The following is a 17,743-nucleotide window of genomic DNA, read 5'->3' on the forward strand; positions in this document are numbered from 1 at the left end:
GATTCCCGTCTGTAACACTGTTGCCTCAGCTTTGAGCATCTATGCTGAGCCGGCATTGCAGAGTACTGACAGGCAGTGATGAGGCCTTGAATTAAAAATGTCCATCACACCTCAACTAAATGTTGATTTAGATTCAGGGGATTGAGTACCTAAGGGCCAAATAACAAGCTGCCTTTTCACTCACCTAGGGCGAGCAAGTAGGCAGATTTGATTACATGCCCTGTCTTTCATGCCTTCCCTCATTTTTGGTCACAGTGGGAAAAAAACATCAGCTACTTGCCAAGAAAAAAGAAAGAGCTTGAAGCTACAGTCCATGGCGGGATTTGAAAGAAAGAAGGGGGGAGGGCTGGAGGGGAAACCCTGGAAGCAGACGACGTCAACACCAACTTTCTTCCTCGGTCCCTTTGGGATAAAGTAATCCGTTTGCGTCCAGGGTCGGGCGACCAAGTCATGATAGAAAAGGGGGAGGGAGGGGTCAACAGTCCCATCAGAGTTAGTCAGAGAGGGACAGGAGAGCTTCAAGGCTGGCTAAAGTCTCTCTCTAAACCCCACACACACACACCTATTGTCCCGGAGTTTCCGCAACTGCAGATGGAGGCCTGACCATCCACAGGAAGGTAAACAAGCCCTTATCAGTGCTCTGCAGGGGCCTGCACTGTCCCTGGCCTCTCAACCCTGCATACTACACATTACACACTCCATACAACACACAAGCTTCCTGACCATCTCACCTCCCTCTCCCAAAGTGCTGAATTTCTGTCGAAAAAAAATGTGCTGATTAGTCTAGTCACTTTAATGGCTTAAGGCATTTCTGTGTGTTCCTGTGTGCCAAGTCTTGCATCCAATGTTTGCTGAAGAGGAACTGAGGATGTGATAGCAGGTCTGGAGACAGCCTGTCTTCACACTAGCTCTGTTTACACCTCTGGGAGCCATTCGCCCGTCGTCTCATCGTTGTCGGAAGCCGGCGGAACAACAAGTCCAACAGTGGCGTATAGGAAGGTCTATGGCTCACTTCCTCCCTTTTTCCCAAGCCAACTGTATACCCTGTCTGATGCTCGTAATCACACATTCTATATTGTTTAAAAGCAGATACATTTGAGCAGATGGATTGTGGTTCTTTGTAAGCAAGTAGCAGCTTCAGGCATGAAAAATGTTCCATAATTTTTATGTTGATGCTCAAATATACTCTTAGGTGATTTGTTATATTCCACACACCATCAGTTAATGTGTCTTTCCCATTCATTTATATGGTTATTTTTTTCCCAGCATACATTGAAAAAAGCACTAGCAAAACACAATTAATCATCTGAGTGTTAATTGGTGGATAGACAGACTAATTTATAAATTTTCATGCTAACTGCGTGCACCCAAAGCAGATTGAAGCTTTAGAGATTCATTGCACAGTGGATGCTCCCAATCATTCAAGATTGATGTAGCTTTGCACAACATATGCTTCGCGGAGAACCAACATAGATTAGCACGTTTTTCTTGACTGATTTTCGCCAGAAAATATGAATGCTTTCCGATACGAGGGTAGCATAGCAATGAAGGCTCTGTTATTTATTGAACATATTTAAAATGAGTGAAGTCAATGGAACAATTGAGGACTCGAGCATAGACGAGAGAAAAAAAAACAAGAAACCTCTAATGTGCAATATCCAGGTTTAGAGAGGCTACCACATCGACACCTCTTTTAATATGCCCTCACAAGACTTGCAATGATAGGTTGAGAAACCATTTTTTATATTTTCTCTTTAATTGAAACACATATATTTACATTTCTGTAATGTAAAAAAAGGCTTCAAAGTACGTGAAAACGTTTTTGAATTATCCCAAAAAGATCTGCGGCAGCTTCAAGTTTATGATTTCAATTTCACTATTTAACTGATGTAAGTGTCTGGACTAGGGAGAGCTGTTTGACGAATATAAAATCTTTCATTCCCGAGGCCTGTGTGAGAAGATTATTAAGTATCCCGAGTTTGACTGTTGGATTTGTTGTACTTACAGTATATGAGGAGATTAAAATAATCTGTCAGATGTCTTAAGGCTTATTCATTGAGTCACATTGTCTGCTTTCTAACGTTTCACAGAAATAGGAGCTCAAGAAAAGTACATCAAAGGACATCAGAGAGAGATTTCAGCTCCCAAAATACAGACTGACCGGTGTGGCACCTGAATCAACAGGAAAACGAACCCCCCCACCCCCCCACCCTTCAGTTGCTTGAATCAAGAGGTTCTGCCATTATTCAACACTCAACTGCACGGGCCACTTTAACTCCGGAGCTTCGGGGACAGCGCCTTCTCTGTGGCAGCCCCGAAGCTCTGGAACTCCCTCCCCCAAGACCTCCGTGAGTCTGATTCCCTCACCCTGTTCCATTCCCATCTCAAAACCCACCTCTTCAACTCTGCTTATCCTGAAACCCGCCCCTCCCCCCTCTGAACCAACATCCTCCTGACTGCTTTTCTGTTTTTGTTTTGTTTTTGTTTTTGTTTTTGTTTGTGTTTTTGTTCTTGCTTTGTTTGTCAACTTTACTCGTAATGTACCGTAAAGCGTCTTTGGGTCTAGAAAAGCGTCATATAAATCCCATTTATTATTATTACTTTTCAAATCCGAGCGTGTCTTTGAGAACAAAGTGTGTTCTCTGAAGGATAATGCCATGTACTTATGGAATACAATTACATTAATATGCTCTAAAAGGCTATTTTGGGTTTTTTGAAAATGTCATTCTCTAAAGGCCTAGAGAAAAGTTCTTCCAACACATGTCATGAAGCATTTGAGCTGACATTTTAGCTGAGAACATTTTCTGAGAACATTTACTTCATAGCTTTTCTGTCAGGGAAAGATTAAGGAGCTGAATCTGCCCAGCATAGTCTCCTCATTAATTAAAGTCACTGGTGAATAAAGTTTCATTGGAATAAAAACACACAGTTTGATATAAAATACTTTCTTGTTCTGCCAGGATGCCCTTCCTACTTTGGGAACCTTTGACCCTCTAAGTCATAGGTGAGTTAGCTGATTCAATAGTTTCCCCTCCAAATTCAGTCCAGGTACATTTCCTGTGTTTGTGCAGACCCTGGGGTTGACCCTGGGTAGACAGACGGAGAGATTAGAGTACATAATGCCAGGCCTTATCTGCGCAGACAGCAGGCATGTTGATATGAGCATAAGTGGTCGCCATGCTGACGAGGCGTTTATCTTGCCCACTACTAATGAGCCATTCAGCGCTCATGCAACTGCATAATGAAAAGCAGTGGGACGCCGAGCACAAGACCTTGTAGTCACACAGTGATGATGTCCAATTAAGAGATACAGCAAAAAGCTATTATTATCTATAATGATCACGATTCTACATTTAAAATATGTGTCTTACCTCTAAGAATGATTGAGAAGGAGGTATGATTATTTAAGCAATGCCATTTATATCAAGAAGGTCTTTATTCAGATACATAAGGTAAAGACCAGACACTATAAAAAAAGGTAAAAACGGGTTAAGTCCACTGTTTAACACAATTTAGAGAAACTAAATATATATATATATATGTTTGTGATGATGAATTGCGAAGAGGTAAGAGGGAATATAAGAAAAAAAAAACAGATGTATTGTTTTAAATGAAAACAGAAGAGGTTCCAACACTGGAACAAATGGCCCCTTGGCATATTCTATCATTGTCACTTAAAACCAAAAAAATGCCATTCATCTGTATTTATTTATTTATTTTAGCCTACGACTAATGTCATTACTTATGTGCAACGCTGCAGCTAGAAACATCTTGATCAAAGTCAAGTGTTAGCCGGTGAGAATGATGTGGGAACAAACAGCAGAGAGGAACATGGTGTAAGCGAGGCTCCCTCACACTGCATTCTGTTTTCAAACAGAGGAAAAGCAAGGCAGTCAGAAATGGATTGTTATTTGGGAGGGGCATAACATTGAAGGAGATTGAAATCGGTCTGAGGCAGCGACAAGTGGTCGCGTCTCCCTGCCACCCAGTCTGACTGCAGGCAGAGCTGGCTCACTACAGTAAAACAGGGGAAGTGGACTGTTTTGACTCAACGCCATTTTTAACATGACGTGTTCTTCCTTTTTTGGCTCCCAGCTTATTCTTCTACAGCCTGCTTTCCGAGAAACCTTTTATTCTTAAATCACTGACACCCTATTTCCGTTAAATAACAAATGTTTTCCTTTTAAATGTATTATTCTTAATCTTTAGTGTCACTCAGCGTTTTATTTTCATTTTCATTTTCTGACTTTGAGTCTCCATAACTCAGTATTTATCTCGGTCTGGTCCTTTTTGATTATCTGTGTTTTTTAATCCCCTATTTTCTTTCATTTTCCCCACATCTTCCCTCTGAACCACTTATCTGCTATTTGACACTCAGATAAATGTGACCCCCCACTCCCCTACTGTCTCCATGACTCAGTCTTTATGAATTATGTTATCTCTGTTTGTTTGTTTGTTTGTTTGTCTGTCTGTCTGTCTCGCTCCCTTTCCCCCTTTATGAATCATTTTCAGAAGGCCTCCCCTCCTTCTCCCGTGGCTTGCTAATCACTTTTGTGCTTTTCCTTCAGCCCATAGAGGGAGACTCTGGGGTAGGCACAAATGCAGCAGGAGGTCCGCTGGTTAACATGCTTGATGCCTGGCTCCTGCTGGGAAACTTGTTGCAGAACGGGGATTATTCAACACTACTTCCCCACCAGGAAACGCCAGGCACATAATGGATAAAATCACTAAATACAAAGACTTCAGTCAGACGCATAGATAATTGTTTATGTCCGAATGCTTCAGCTGGCCAAAGTGGTGGAGGTTTTTGTATAAGCAATTATGAAGTGGTCTATTAATAAAAAAGAACTCCCATTTAATAAGCAACTAGGCAGGGAAAATGTAAAAGCTCCCATGTTTGATGTACTTGCAAAAGGTCCAACAGCCTAGTAATGCCAGCTAGGGAAAACACATAAATGCTAAAGTTATAGGATTCAAAAGCCTCATAAAAAGGACAACTTCATACAAGAGGATCAGTGTATATTTAAAGCAAGAGATAAAAAAACACTGTTGAGTTGTATTATGGGAAATGTTGCCATTTTTCTGGCAGTTGAACCATGGACACAAACTAAAAGTCAGTATATCATGGCTTCTGCTGCTCCAGTTTTGACACTTTTTAAAATGTTCCTCCAGATAAATGAATGAAAAAAACGGAATCACCACAGTAACTCTCTAAAGGTTTGTAAACATGTGTTTATAGGTACATTTTCTACTTTGCCCGTTCGCCAAATTAAATACATTTACTTTTCAAAAACAGTTGCAAGAAAATTGCAAGTACCTGGTAGCAGTGCACAAACAAACTGAAATATAATAAGATGAACCAATGAGTAACATCCGACAGTAAATGAAAACAGGCAATAAAGTGTGAAATCCTTGGAGAAATGGTAAGCATTTAGCATGTTTTATTAATAAAGAAAGGACTCTGACCAAAACATAGAGGGGGAATTCATTCAGCTATTGCAAAGGCATCGACGCCTCTATGATGTTGGCACAAATAAATACCCCAGTATAACTGGAGGGATTTAGATGAATTGTGGCACCACATGCACTCAGAGATAAACCCATAGGCCGGACCATGTAAGGCCTTCAAAACAAACAGCAAAATATTAAACACAATTAACCTCACAGGGAGGCAGTGCAGTGAAGCTCAGACCAGCGTGATGTTGTCTGTTTTATTGGAGCCTGACAGAAGCCTGTCCACAGATTATGGATAAGCTGCAGACAAGAAAGAGAGGCCTGAATGATCCCAGCATATAGGGAGTTTTAATAATGAAGGTGTGAGGTGAAAGCAAGGTTGGTCTTCTCTGGGTTTGAGAGAGATATATAAGCAGCGGGTGATTTTAAAAGTAATCGGAGCAGATGAAAACTGGAGGAGTACCGTCGAAATTAGGATATCGCTGAAGAAAAATTGGATAATTGGTCAGATAGTTCAGGAGATAGTTTATCTGGGGCTGCAGCAGTACTGTTATTCCCATTATTTGGTATTAAGACCACTAAACTACATTTCAAATTAATCAAACTTTCACTATCACTAACAAACTATTGCCGACATAGTGTTAAAATTGCAAAACACTAATTTCCCTTAAATGGCCAGTCATTAGCATTCATCTAAAAATGCATGACAACAGAACTCAGACCAGGGGGGTACACTAAGAAAGTATTAAAGTAGGTAGTTTCAGGAACTGGAGAGTACATCTGGTGTCAGACCTAGACTTAGACATTATCCGTTGGCTTTACTGGGTCACTTGACAAGGTTATGCATCTATATAATTAGGTTTACAGTTGATATGACCAAGAAATGAGTGGGTAACTTAAACTGTGAATGCAATAGCTGATGCACATTACAACCAGTCTTCAGAAGAACAAGCTTGATATTAAGGAGCTGAAAGAGAGTTAAACATATAAAATGTTAGCGAAAGCAAAATTGAGCTCAAGTAATATTCCATATCCAATCGCCTGCAACTGACCTGGAGTGTCTTGGGATTTGTTGCAGGCTGCAGACTACTTCTTCAGAGGGATGTGTGTATCTGCTCCCATATTGACTTGCAGCTGTAAATATAGTAAATATTGCTGTATAGTTGCGGATTTGTTTTGCTTTGCTTTGCTCAGTCGAGGAATGTGCCAATTTGATTCAGTATGGAATATACTTTGGGCTTTGAGTCACACCTGATGTTCTCGCTTCATTTATTCAACAACAACGTACCAATAAGCCTAGGAGACAATGTCGGAGAAAATGACAAATCAATAAGACAATACTGGACTATATAATGAGAAATAAACAACGCCTGAGATATAGGAACTCAACGTGTCATACTAATGTTTTTATTAAAGCTTCAACATTCAGCACACGGGGTCAGTGTACCCTTCTGTCTGAGAACAGCATCACAGCTCCCTCTGGGACTTCTCCTCAAGCTGCTGTAGCCCAAAAAATAAGAGGAGAGAGATAAAATTGTAGGAAACTCTTTCAAGAGAGAAATAAAATGTTAGGGATTTGGGGACAATTTGTCACAGAGGCAATTAAGGCTGGGCTAAACAGCTCCTCACAGACTCCACCAGCAGACAGATCCCCCGTGGTGTGAGCTACAAGGGGTCAACTCTACGCAGGTCTTCCAGTTGGCCATAAAAATACCTCTGTATCCCTGCCACCGGCACCCCTGCCGAGGGGGTGTTTAGCACTTGTGGCAATACTGTGATTTGTCATACAGTCGGTCAGCTCTGAGGGCAGATTCAGCAAACAGGCTTGTTTTCCTGGCACATAATCTTGTCAGTGATGTATGCTGCCAGGGCCAATTTGCCTTATTTAAAAAGCAAGTTGGAAATGGCAGTTTATTTTTGCTGGTGTATGATTACAGATACAGAGCGTGAAAAAAGGTCATTGAGCGCTGAACTCTCCGTTTCACCTTCAAGTCCATCAGTGAAAAGTTCATGCGGACAACCTCATTTTCTGACAGTTTCAAACTATATTGCATTACATCAGCCTGAGGGGGGTTGTGTTGTACATGTACAATCAGCTATTAAAAAGCATCTTGTAACAGCGTTTTGTAGTTTTAACATGTCAACGACAGTTTAGTCCAACATTTTTCAGAAAAGTACTACTACCAGATTCATACGGATGAAAATACCAGTAAATGTCTTATAGATTTAAAACTGTATATCTAACGGGAAATAAATATATATTCATAACTAAAACAAACTGCACTTTGACATTGTCTTTTTTTATACCAGATCTGTACATTTGGAACTGATATTGAATCACAAAATGAAATAATAAATCTAATACAAATAAATAAACCAGCATTGTTTTATTAATTGAAAGCCAGGTGGCCACTGAAACGCCAGATTGCCGCAGGGAAGAGAGAACCAAACATCCCGAAGCAGCTCTGCAGAGAACTGGCGTAAGGCTGGATTATGGCCGGAGGGCACATGGAGGGTTTCAGATCCCTTTGCCACCTTGTAGGGATTACATGTTTGAATTTGATATGGGCAGCCACGGGCAACCAGTGGAGGTAGTGTTAGAGGGAGGCCAACTGAGGAGGATCACATAGAATCCAAAATCACCCCACATGTTTGCTTTCTTCTTGTGCCTGTGCGGTCTTACAATAAAATATTTTTTCTTCACTTAAACCTGAACAACGACACAAACAAGTGCAGTGATGACAGTGGTTCAGTAGTTGAAATGATACTGTTTGGAGTTACATATCTTTTAAATGTAGCTATTGTGTAATACTTTAGACTATACTACGTGATCTCTTAGTTATTGTAAGGAAAAAATCATCATTCAAGCCCAAACTTCACTAGTACTATGTTGCACACGACCTCCCTCTACACCACTAACAGCATTGCAAACCCTTTTCTCTTCAGAAACACAGCAGAGGATAATTATATTACATTAGAATTTTTGTTGACCGAAAATAAGCCTTGGAGACTCCAAATACAGTGGCCTAATGTCTAAAGTTATAGACTATTCAAAAAGAGTATGTTAGCAGGAAACCCAGTTACACAACAGCTGAGCACTGAAAACACTGAATATCAGTTGATAAACTTACCAGAGGCTGCAGCAGAGATGCACAGAAGCAGGGCAAACAGCACCACGTGACCCTCCATCTCTGTTTAGTTTAAGTTGGAGCTGTTGGTAGAAGCGGAGTCTCTGGGGTGTGAAGATGCTCGAGCAGAGGTTGAAGTGTCCTTGTCTGCAGAGGCAGAGCAGAAGTGACAGTGTCAGCTGTGGAGCAGACAATACCAAGCGTTAAAATGTGAAAAGGTGGAGAGAAAAAAAGCCGGGAATCAATAAGGAAATGTGATGGTTGATAAGGATGTGACAAACTGCCAATCTCATACTCAGCATACAATATTAAAATACAAGGATTGTATGCAAATCTGTATTCTGTTGTTCAAAACTGCCATGAAAAGGATAAAACACACATGCTGATAAACCATTTGTGTGGTCATAAGTATTGCTGGCTGAACATGAACATTTAAAGTGCAGTTTACCACATCTAATAGAATGTGATTTATTGTCAGCTCCATAGAACAACATGATTGAGAACACAAAGGGCATTAGTCATGACATTTACACAACCTATTCATTACTGACAGTAAGGGAAATGATGCTCAAATGTCTTAAATTCCTCCAGTGGGATGATAGGATTTTCCTCCTGAGACAATATTTCTGTCCGCCTTCCTGGTGCACAATGAGGGTCTGAACCTAGGGTTATCTGGTGGTCACTCACTTCTGGTCAACCCCGTTTCAGGAAGCAACCCTGCATCGCTTTCTTTAAATAATATCACAATGCCTAGATCAGATAAGAGGGGAGACTGCTCTGGTTATATGATTCATATAGAGGGAAAGGAAGAGCCTGTGTAAACTGTTTATGTAATTCCAAAGGAAAATGGTCACGTTATTTCACCGCACTACTTTTGGCCAAACTGAGGTCTTAAACTAGCAACTTTATCACTAAACCTGTACTTAAAAATCAATAAAGTAGGTTTTGTTGGCGAAACAAGCAATTGAATCCACGACTTAACTCATGATAATGGAATTAATAATGCAAAACAGAAAGGTAAATATTCCAAATATACGACTATCAGCGTTTTTTGACATAACTCCGTGTTTTCAAAACTATAAACCGTAATGTGAGCTAATAATTTCAAAACAGATTTAACAGGGGCTGGTCGAGGATTGAGGAAAGAGCATGGCTAAATTGCTGCTCTCTATCCTATCAGGAAAAGAACATAGAATTTATAGACGTAGACTTCACATCCCCGTGGAAATACGAAAGTTATGAATTACAAAACTTACTTTTTAGGCAGGGTGGCTGTCTTGAATTAGGTATGCTTTATAATCCACGCGCGAGGATGTGGCCGATGTAACGATGTCAGGACTTTCCAAACTTTGTGAGCTGCGGGGCGGTGCACAATGACTTTTGTAGCCCTCCCACCGGCCTTTTTTTCCCTTGTCCTAGTAAGTGCTGCCCTATGGTGCTCCCCCTCCCTGACATTGCATTCTTTTATGTAGTCAACACAGCAATATATTAAAGACTGGTGTTAATATAACCGATTTTGCAGAGGAGGGTAAAGTACTCTCAGATCTTGTACTCAAGTAAAAGTAGAAGAACAAGAGTGTAGGAATACTCTTGTCCTGCAATCAAAATGCTACTCAAGTAAAAGTAGAAAAGTATTAGCATCAAAATGTACTTAAAGTAGGCTACCAAAAGTAAAAGTAGGCTACTTATCATGCAGATCAGTCCATTTCAGAATAATATATATCACATGTTTTGATTATAAATATTGATACATCAAAGCTGGTAAAGGTGGAACTAGTTGTAATTACTTTGCATACTGTAGGCAGGGCCGGCCCTAGACTTTTGGGGGCCCTAAGCGAGCTTTGGTTTGGGGGCCCCCCTCACTCTAGTGTGTTCTCACTTCACACAACACGGAACCAACTTTTGTCTTATGACGTTAGTATAAGCACACATATTGTATAAATAAGCATGTAAACACCGTGGACCTAACCTCCTCTAGGGGGGTCCGGGGGCATGGTCCCCCGGGAAGATTTTTTTTTAAATATTGAAGTCAAAAGGATCAATCTGGTGCACTTTGAGAGCAAAATTAAGAGATCTATGGATACATCTCTCAACACCCATATGAAACAGAACAATAAACAGATTTTTCTTTATGGATATTTTACAAATCACTTAAACTGTATTCTTGTTTTGTCATATAGTATTTCATAACTGTTTTTCATTCATTCAATTCAATTCAATTCAAACCTTTATTTATCCAGGTAAAATTCCATTGAGATCAATGATCTCTTTTTCAAGGGAGACCTGCAGCAATAGGTTCCACATGAAAACATAAAAAACATAAACAACAGAACAACAAAAGGACATCATACAGCAAAATGTACAGGGATTACAATTTACATATCTATCCACATGTACAGGTACCAACAGCATCTGATTTTGTAGCATCCAACCGAGCTTTAAAAACATGTAGTGGTACTAGCTTGGTAATTTTCCATTCTTTTTGCAGACTGTTCCATGTTAGTGGAGCTGCACATCTAAAAGCTTTCTTCCCTAAGACAGTCCTAGCACTTGGCAAATGTAATAAAACCATAGCATGCGATCTCAGGCAATAACTACTTTCAATTCGCCGAGAGATCAGGGAGCAGATATAAGATGGTAGTTTATCCAACATGGCTTTTTAATAGAAAAAGTACCAGTGACTGAGCCTCCATACAGTAATTGATGGCAAAACCGCCTTGGTATACAGTGTACAGTGATGCGTAAGTGCTTTACAATTTGTCAAAAATCTCAGTGCACTGTGATACGCAGCATATAACTTGCTCAGGTAATTGGCAGGTGTATTCATATATAAAAAATCACCACAGTCCAGCACAGGTAAAAAGGTCACACTGACTAGCCTTTTCCTGGCCTCAAGCGAGAAACAGGACTTATTTCTGTAAAAGAAACCTAGCCTAACCCTCAGCTTTTTAAGCAGGTTATTTACATGAAATTTAAAAGTGAGACAGTCATCAAGCCAGATACCCAAGTATTTGTAACAGGTAACCACTTCAAGTTGTATTCCTTGCATAGTTACAATATCCAAAGCAATATCATTCTCTCTGGTTGTCCATCTCATAATGTTCACATAGAAACTAGCTGTCAATAGGAATATCATTCAGAAGAATTATAATTTCTTGCAAAAATCTGTCACAAAAAGAGGTTGCACATTTAAATTCAGGTGTTGTTATGGCAACGTCAGTGGCCAAACAGCCACATTTACTGCTGCAAATACGTTCAAACATGCTGTTGACACGTAAAGCAGTGACAACTATGCCACCATTTCAACTGACTTTTTCTCAGAAATACTGTCACATAACATCCATATATTTCAGTGCTAGGTTGATGCTTAGCTAAGCTAACTATGAAACACTTTAACTGACAGGACTCCGGATCAACTGTGTATTGTAAGGTAGCTTCTAGCTTCATGTCGAACAGTAAGTCAACATTTCCCAGAGAGCTTTCTTTGAAATCACCAGGTAACGCTAAAAAAACATTACATTTAGATTGTATGACAAAGTGTTTATTTAATATATCTGGCTAGCTATAGCTAGTTCCTAACGGTTTAGCTTACCCCCGCTTCAAAGTAACGTCAACGTAGCTGTAATTTATGCTTTGCTTACATGTTCGCATAACTTGGAAGTTTGCTGACATTTACATACCTTGTTTACCTGGCTCAAGTGGTGGCTCTGGGGTTGTTGTTTGAGCCACCACTTAAGAATTTTCGTCTTTTTTAAGAAATGTTTTTCTTATGTCCATCTTCAAAAACTATAGGTTACTTACGTAACCCCAGTTCTCAGAGTAACATGAAGTGAGATGTCTCACTATGGGATGCGCCTCAACGCGTATGCAAACAGAAGCATCAATCTCATTACGCCAATCCTGATTGGCTGGTGATCTTGACGTCTACGTCAGGGAATCCACCCACCCTATAAGCAGCGTCATTCAAAATAAGCACCTCTTCTCGCTTCGCCTTAGCAAGAAGGGCCGTCTGGTGAGACATATCACTTCATGTTACTCTGAGAACTGGGGTTACGTAAGTAACCTATAGTTCTCATTCATAACACTCCGTTCGATGTCTCACTATGGGATATTGAAACTCCCGTATTGGTAGACATGCTAATCTCGAAAATCACCAAAACAACCAGAACTTAACAGGTAGAACCCTGTCTCAACACGGGGCCTAGCACTGCGCAGGTCACACTTGGAGCAGAGACATCTCGCCTGTAAAAGCGGACAAAAAAGAGCGGTGAGGACCAGCTCGCTGCTGCACAAATGTCTTGGATGGAAACACCCTTGAACAAAGCCCAGGATGTAGCCAGTCCACGAGTAGAATGAGCACGCAGGCCCGTTGGTGCCTGCAAACCCTGAGTCGTATAAGCCAGAGCAATTGCTTCCACAATCCAGTGGGAGAGCCGTTGCCTGGTAACGGGCTTGCCCTTCTGAGGGTTGGCCCAGGATATAAAGAGTTGGTCATTGCAACGAAACTCTTTTGACCTGTCCATATAGGCGCGTAAAGCACAAACTGGACACAGCAAATGTGGCCGCTGTTCCTCAGAGGAACACAGCGGCGGAGGAAATGCCACAATGTCAATGGGGGTGCATGAGCCAACTGTAATAGCACTGTCTTCAGTGACAGGTGTTTCATGTCAGCTCCTTCCAGGGGTTCAAATGGAGGTCGAGTGATCCCACCTAAAACAACTGCCAAGTCCCATAAGGGCACCAGTGACCTGGAAACAGGGAGGAGCCCGCGAGCCCCTTTCATAAAACGGCAGACCAAAGGATGTTGGCTAGCCGTCTTTCCCTCAAAGCCCACATGGCATGCAGCAATAGCAGCCAGGTACACTTTGATCGTTGAGAAAGCTCTGTGTTTATCAATTAGGTCCTGTAGAAATGATAGAATCACCCCGACAGGACATTGAAAAGAGATGTGTCCTTTTTGAAGGCACCACTCCTCAAACACTCTCCACTTACAGTCATAGAGGGACCTGGTGGAGGAAGCTCTTGCACTCTGAATAGTGTTTATCACCTTGTGAGGGAGCCCCACTGTATTCAGATTGTACTACTCATGGGCCAGGCCCATAGTGCCAAGCGCTCTGGGTGTGGGTGAAAGATCGTCCCCCCCGCCTGAGACAGTATGTCCCTGTGTAGTGGGAGCTGCCACGGCTGCCCGCACAGCAGCTGATATATCTCCGCCAGCCAGTACGTCGCAGGCCAGTGTGGAGCTATCAGGATCAATGTGTGGCGCTGTTCCCTCACTCTGGCCAGAGTTGGGGGTATCAGAGCCAGGGGTGGGAACGCGTACAGAAGGACCGGAGGCCAAATGTGCGCGAGCACGTCCACGCCTAACGGTGCGTTTAAATCGTGAATTGAAAAGAACAGCTGACATTGAGCATTTTCTTTTGATGCGAACAGATCTACCGCGGCTCGGCCGTAACGCACCCACAGCTGACTCACAATCATTGGATGTAGAGTCCAGTCTGCATATAGTGGTGCACCTCTGGACAGCAGATCTGCCCCGAGGTTCATCACTCCTGGTACGTGCGTCACTCTCAGAGAGAGGAGACGTCCGCAGCTCCATAAGATCAGTTTGCGTGCCAGCATGTGTAACTGGAGAGAACGCAAACCCCGTTGGCGGTTTATATACGATATTGTGGTCGTGTTGTCTGTCCTCACGAGGACATGATGTCCTCTGAGAAAAGGCAGAAAGCATTTTAGGGTGAGGAACACCGCTAAAAGCTCCAGATAATTTATGTGTGACCGTTGGAGGTCTCTGCTCCAGAGACCCCTCACAGGTCGACCTTCGTATATACCCCCCCAGCCCGTCAGACATGTGTCTGTGGTGACCACCTTCCGCGATAGGACAGCACCCATAGGCACGCCCCGAACTAGAAAAGTCGGGTGCAGCCAGTGGCGCAGTGCCATTACGCATTTCATAGTGACCATCACTCTCCGCGCGCCATGACGCGCGGGGTCCAGTCTGAGGACAGCTACCCAGCGCTGAAACTCCCTCATGTGTAAGCGTCCTAGTCGTACATGACGCCATGAGCCCCAGTAACCGCAAACATGATCTGAAGAGAACATATTTGCGTAGCTGGAAATGAGCGAGGCAAGCTCTGAAGGCTTTCACTCTATCTGCTGACAGGCGGGCTGTAAAGGGCACCGAATTCAGGTGTAGGCCCAGGAAGAGTACAGCGTGGGCTGGGGACAACATGCTCTTTTCTGTGTTTATTACGAAACCCAGATGGAGCAGGTGTTTTACGAGGACATTCGTCTGCGTAATAGCCTCTTGCTCCGACTGTGCGAGAAACAGCCAGTCGTCCAGATAAGTTGCCAAGCAAATACCGTGTTGTCTTAACGGGGCTATCGCGGCTTCCGTACACCGTACAAACACTCGCGGGCTGAGAGACAGACCGAAGGGAAGGACTCTGTACTCGTAACAGACACCCTGAAAGGCGAACCTCAGATATTTCCTGTGTGGGTAATATACTGGGATGTGGAAATACGCATCTTTCAGGTCGACTGATGTGAACCAGTCGTTTTGGCGCACGAGACGCAACAGAGATGTGTGAGTGAGCATTCTGAATTTTTATCTTTTTAGATATTTGTTCAGAGCTCTCAAATCTAGTATAGGCCGAATTACATTCCCTCCCCGTTTGGGAACGAGGAAATACTTGGAATAAAAGCCGCTCTGACTCTGTTCGGCGGGTATTATCGATATAGCCTTCTTTTCTAGTAGCGAGAAAATCTCTTGCTCCAGAATATGGGCCGACTCTCCCCGGGCTTGTGAATACAGAATGCCCGAGAAGCGAGGGGGGGTGACAGCGAATTGGAGCTGGGGACCCGGGACGGGCTGTGGTCTCTGCTGCTTCGGTATCTTGAACCGGGCAGGACGTGAGGCAGCTTGAGTGAAGGCCTGCCGCGGGACCGTTAAAGGTGGCGGCTGGACCCTTCGGGGGAGACAGAGCTGGAGAGCCTCGTGTTCCTTCTTTTTTGATTCGCATCTCAGCTGCATCGAAGCTAGAGCGGAGCCATGCCCTCGGGAACAATAGGCATGTCCAGAACATCCTCTTTTTCCCGGTCTGGAAGGTTCGTCAGGTTGAGCCACCTGGCTCTCTCCTGTACCACCATAATTCCCAGTGCTTTGCCCGTGGCTTGGACTGCACAGCGCTGCACACGGAGGCAAATGTCCGTGATCGCTGCGATCTCGTCCCACACGGCAGGCTCAGGCCTGGTAGGCGGTCAGCAGCGAGGTGACGTTGAGTGCCCTGGCGGACAAAGCTGCAGCTTTATAGGCCCGTTCGGACATCGCTGACTGAAAACGGTCTGCCTTTGCCGGTAGTGTGGGGTTCCTGCTCGGTGTCGAAGCCAGCCTCGGTTGGAGGTGGGCTGTCACCAGCGGTTCCATGGGCGGCACGTGGAGCAGGCCGAGCCTCTCCATACCGTCACAGTCCAGGGAGGGGGTACCCTGAATTGGGGCCTTGTTGCTGCAAGGGCGGTCTCTCCACGAGACCGACACCTCGTCCAGCATCTCCGGAAAGACGGGAAGGAGCTGCCTCTTCGTCCTCGCTGCTTGGGGCAATTGCTTCCCCTCGTAGCGAGATCTGGAGGTCTCCTTGGCCACTTCAGGCCATGGGATGTCCAGCCTGGACGCAGCGCGTTGACACACGGCCTGCAAGTCCATACTTAGGCAGGGGGAAGCTGGTGTGCTTTCGCCCGGGAGAGCGGACATCGCTCCCGGCTTTGCAGCTTGAGCCGATGAAACGAAGATGTTATCCTTGTGCTCATCCGAGTCGGACAGGAGGAACTCAGAGGCATCCTCTTCTTCCTCCATGTAGTCCAACTCCAGGACATCCTCCGCGGGTGGAACCATGGTGAGGTCCAGTTGGGAGCCCCAGCTTGACACAGCGCGGGGCTCCGCTCTCGCGGCTCTTGCCGTCACCGGACCCCAGCCTGACACGGCGCGGGGCTCCGGTTCAGTGGCTGCCGCTGTTATTGAGCCCCAGCCTGACACAGCGCGGGGCTCAATCTCTGTGGCGGACGCCACCATGTCTTAATTGCCGGTCATGAGGGGGTCCTGTCCCGACAAGCTAGCTTGGCGTGCTAGTCGTCAGCGGAGGCTCTTAATGGTGAAGCGGGCACAATGCCCGCACGAGACGGGGTTATCGATAGCCTCCTGGGCATGTTCCAGCCCAAGGCAGGACGAGCAGACCTGGTGTGAGTCTGTGCCTGAGATCTTAAACCTGCAGCCGCATAGCCGTGCCTCCGAGTCCCTGACTCCTCTGATGTGAGGGAGAGAAGGGTCCATCTTTGCACGCCGGGGTGTCGGCGTGGAGTGGACACGCTAGTAACAGGTACGTTACCGAAAGAAAAAAAATCCAACCTTGTCGTTAATCCGAAAGGAAAAAGCGACGGCGTAGATTTTATTCTTTAAAGAATATTAACTGGTGTGTTAATATATTTTGTTTTTATCTCCGTCTCCTCTGGTGTGAGAGAGAAAAGAGAACGTCCTCGCTACCATGGTGTCGGTGTGGAGGGAAGAAAAGCTAGCAACAGGTATCTTACTGGCTTGAAGAAAAAAATCAAACCTTACCGTAATTTCGAAAGAAAGAAACGGCGAGGCAGATTACAATATTAACTGGTGTGTTAATATTGTTCAGTCTTCTTGCAAAGCAAAAAAGTAACCGGCAAGCGCCGTCGACCGAATGTTAGCTTTGGATTCAGTCTGTGGAGCGTTAAGCTAGCCCGGCTACTGATAATTCGAGATGTGCTCTGAAGTGAGAAGAGGTGCTTATTTTGAATGACGCTGCGTCGTAGCGCAAGCTACTTATAGGGTGGGTGGATTCCCTGACATAGACGTCAAGATCACCAGCCAATCAGGATTGGGGTAATGAGATTGATGCTTCTGTTTGCATACTCGTTGAGGCGCATCCCATAGTGAGACATCGAACGGAGTGTTATGAATGAGAACTCTGAGTCCGGGCCGGCTCTGACTGTAGGGTTTTGAATTTACTCCAGGAGTAACTAAAGTCTTATTTAAGTGTGTTTATATTTCATATCATTATTCCAAATCTGTAAAGTAAGTAAAGGAGAATGTAGTGGAGTAAAAGTGCACGATTTACCTTTTAATTGTAGTGAAGTAG

The 17,743-nt window shown here is 43.9% G+C and overlaps 1 long non-coding RNA gene across 1 annotated transcript; it reads right to left on the reverse strand.

Moving 5' to 3' along the window:
- Positions 1-7,891: 7,891 nt before the first annotated feature.
- On the reverse strand, positions 7,892-9,943 carry LOC307024980. Its single transcript, XR_013804034.1, has 3 exons — positions 9,839-9,943; positions 8,586-8,761; positions 7,892-7,989 (listed from the first exon to the last, which is right to left on the reverse strand). It is a non-coding gene; the product is annotated as an uncharacterized lncRNA (long non-coding RNA).
- Between the last annotated feature and the right edge of the window lie 7,800 nt (positions 9,944-17,743).

Source organism: Notothenia rossii (genome assembly GCF_949606895.1).
Source record: "Notothenia rossii genome assembly, chromosome: 11".
Taxonomy (NCBI): domain Eukaryota; kingdom Metazoa; phylum Chordata; class Actinopteri; order Perciformes; family Nototheniidae; genus Notothenia; species Notothenia rossii.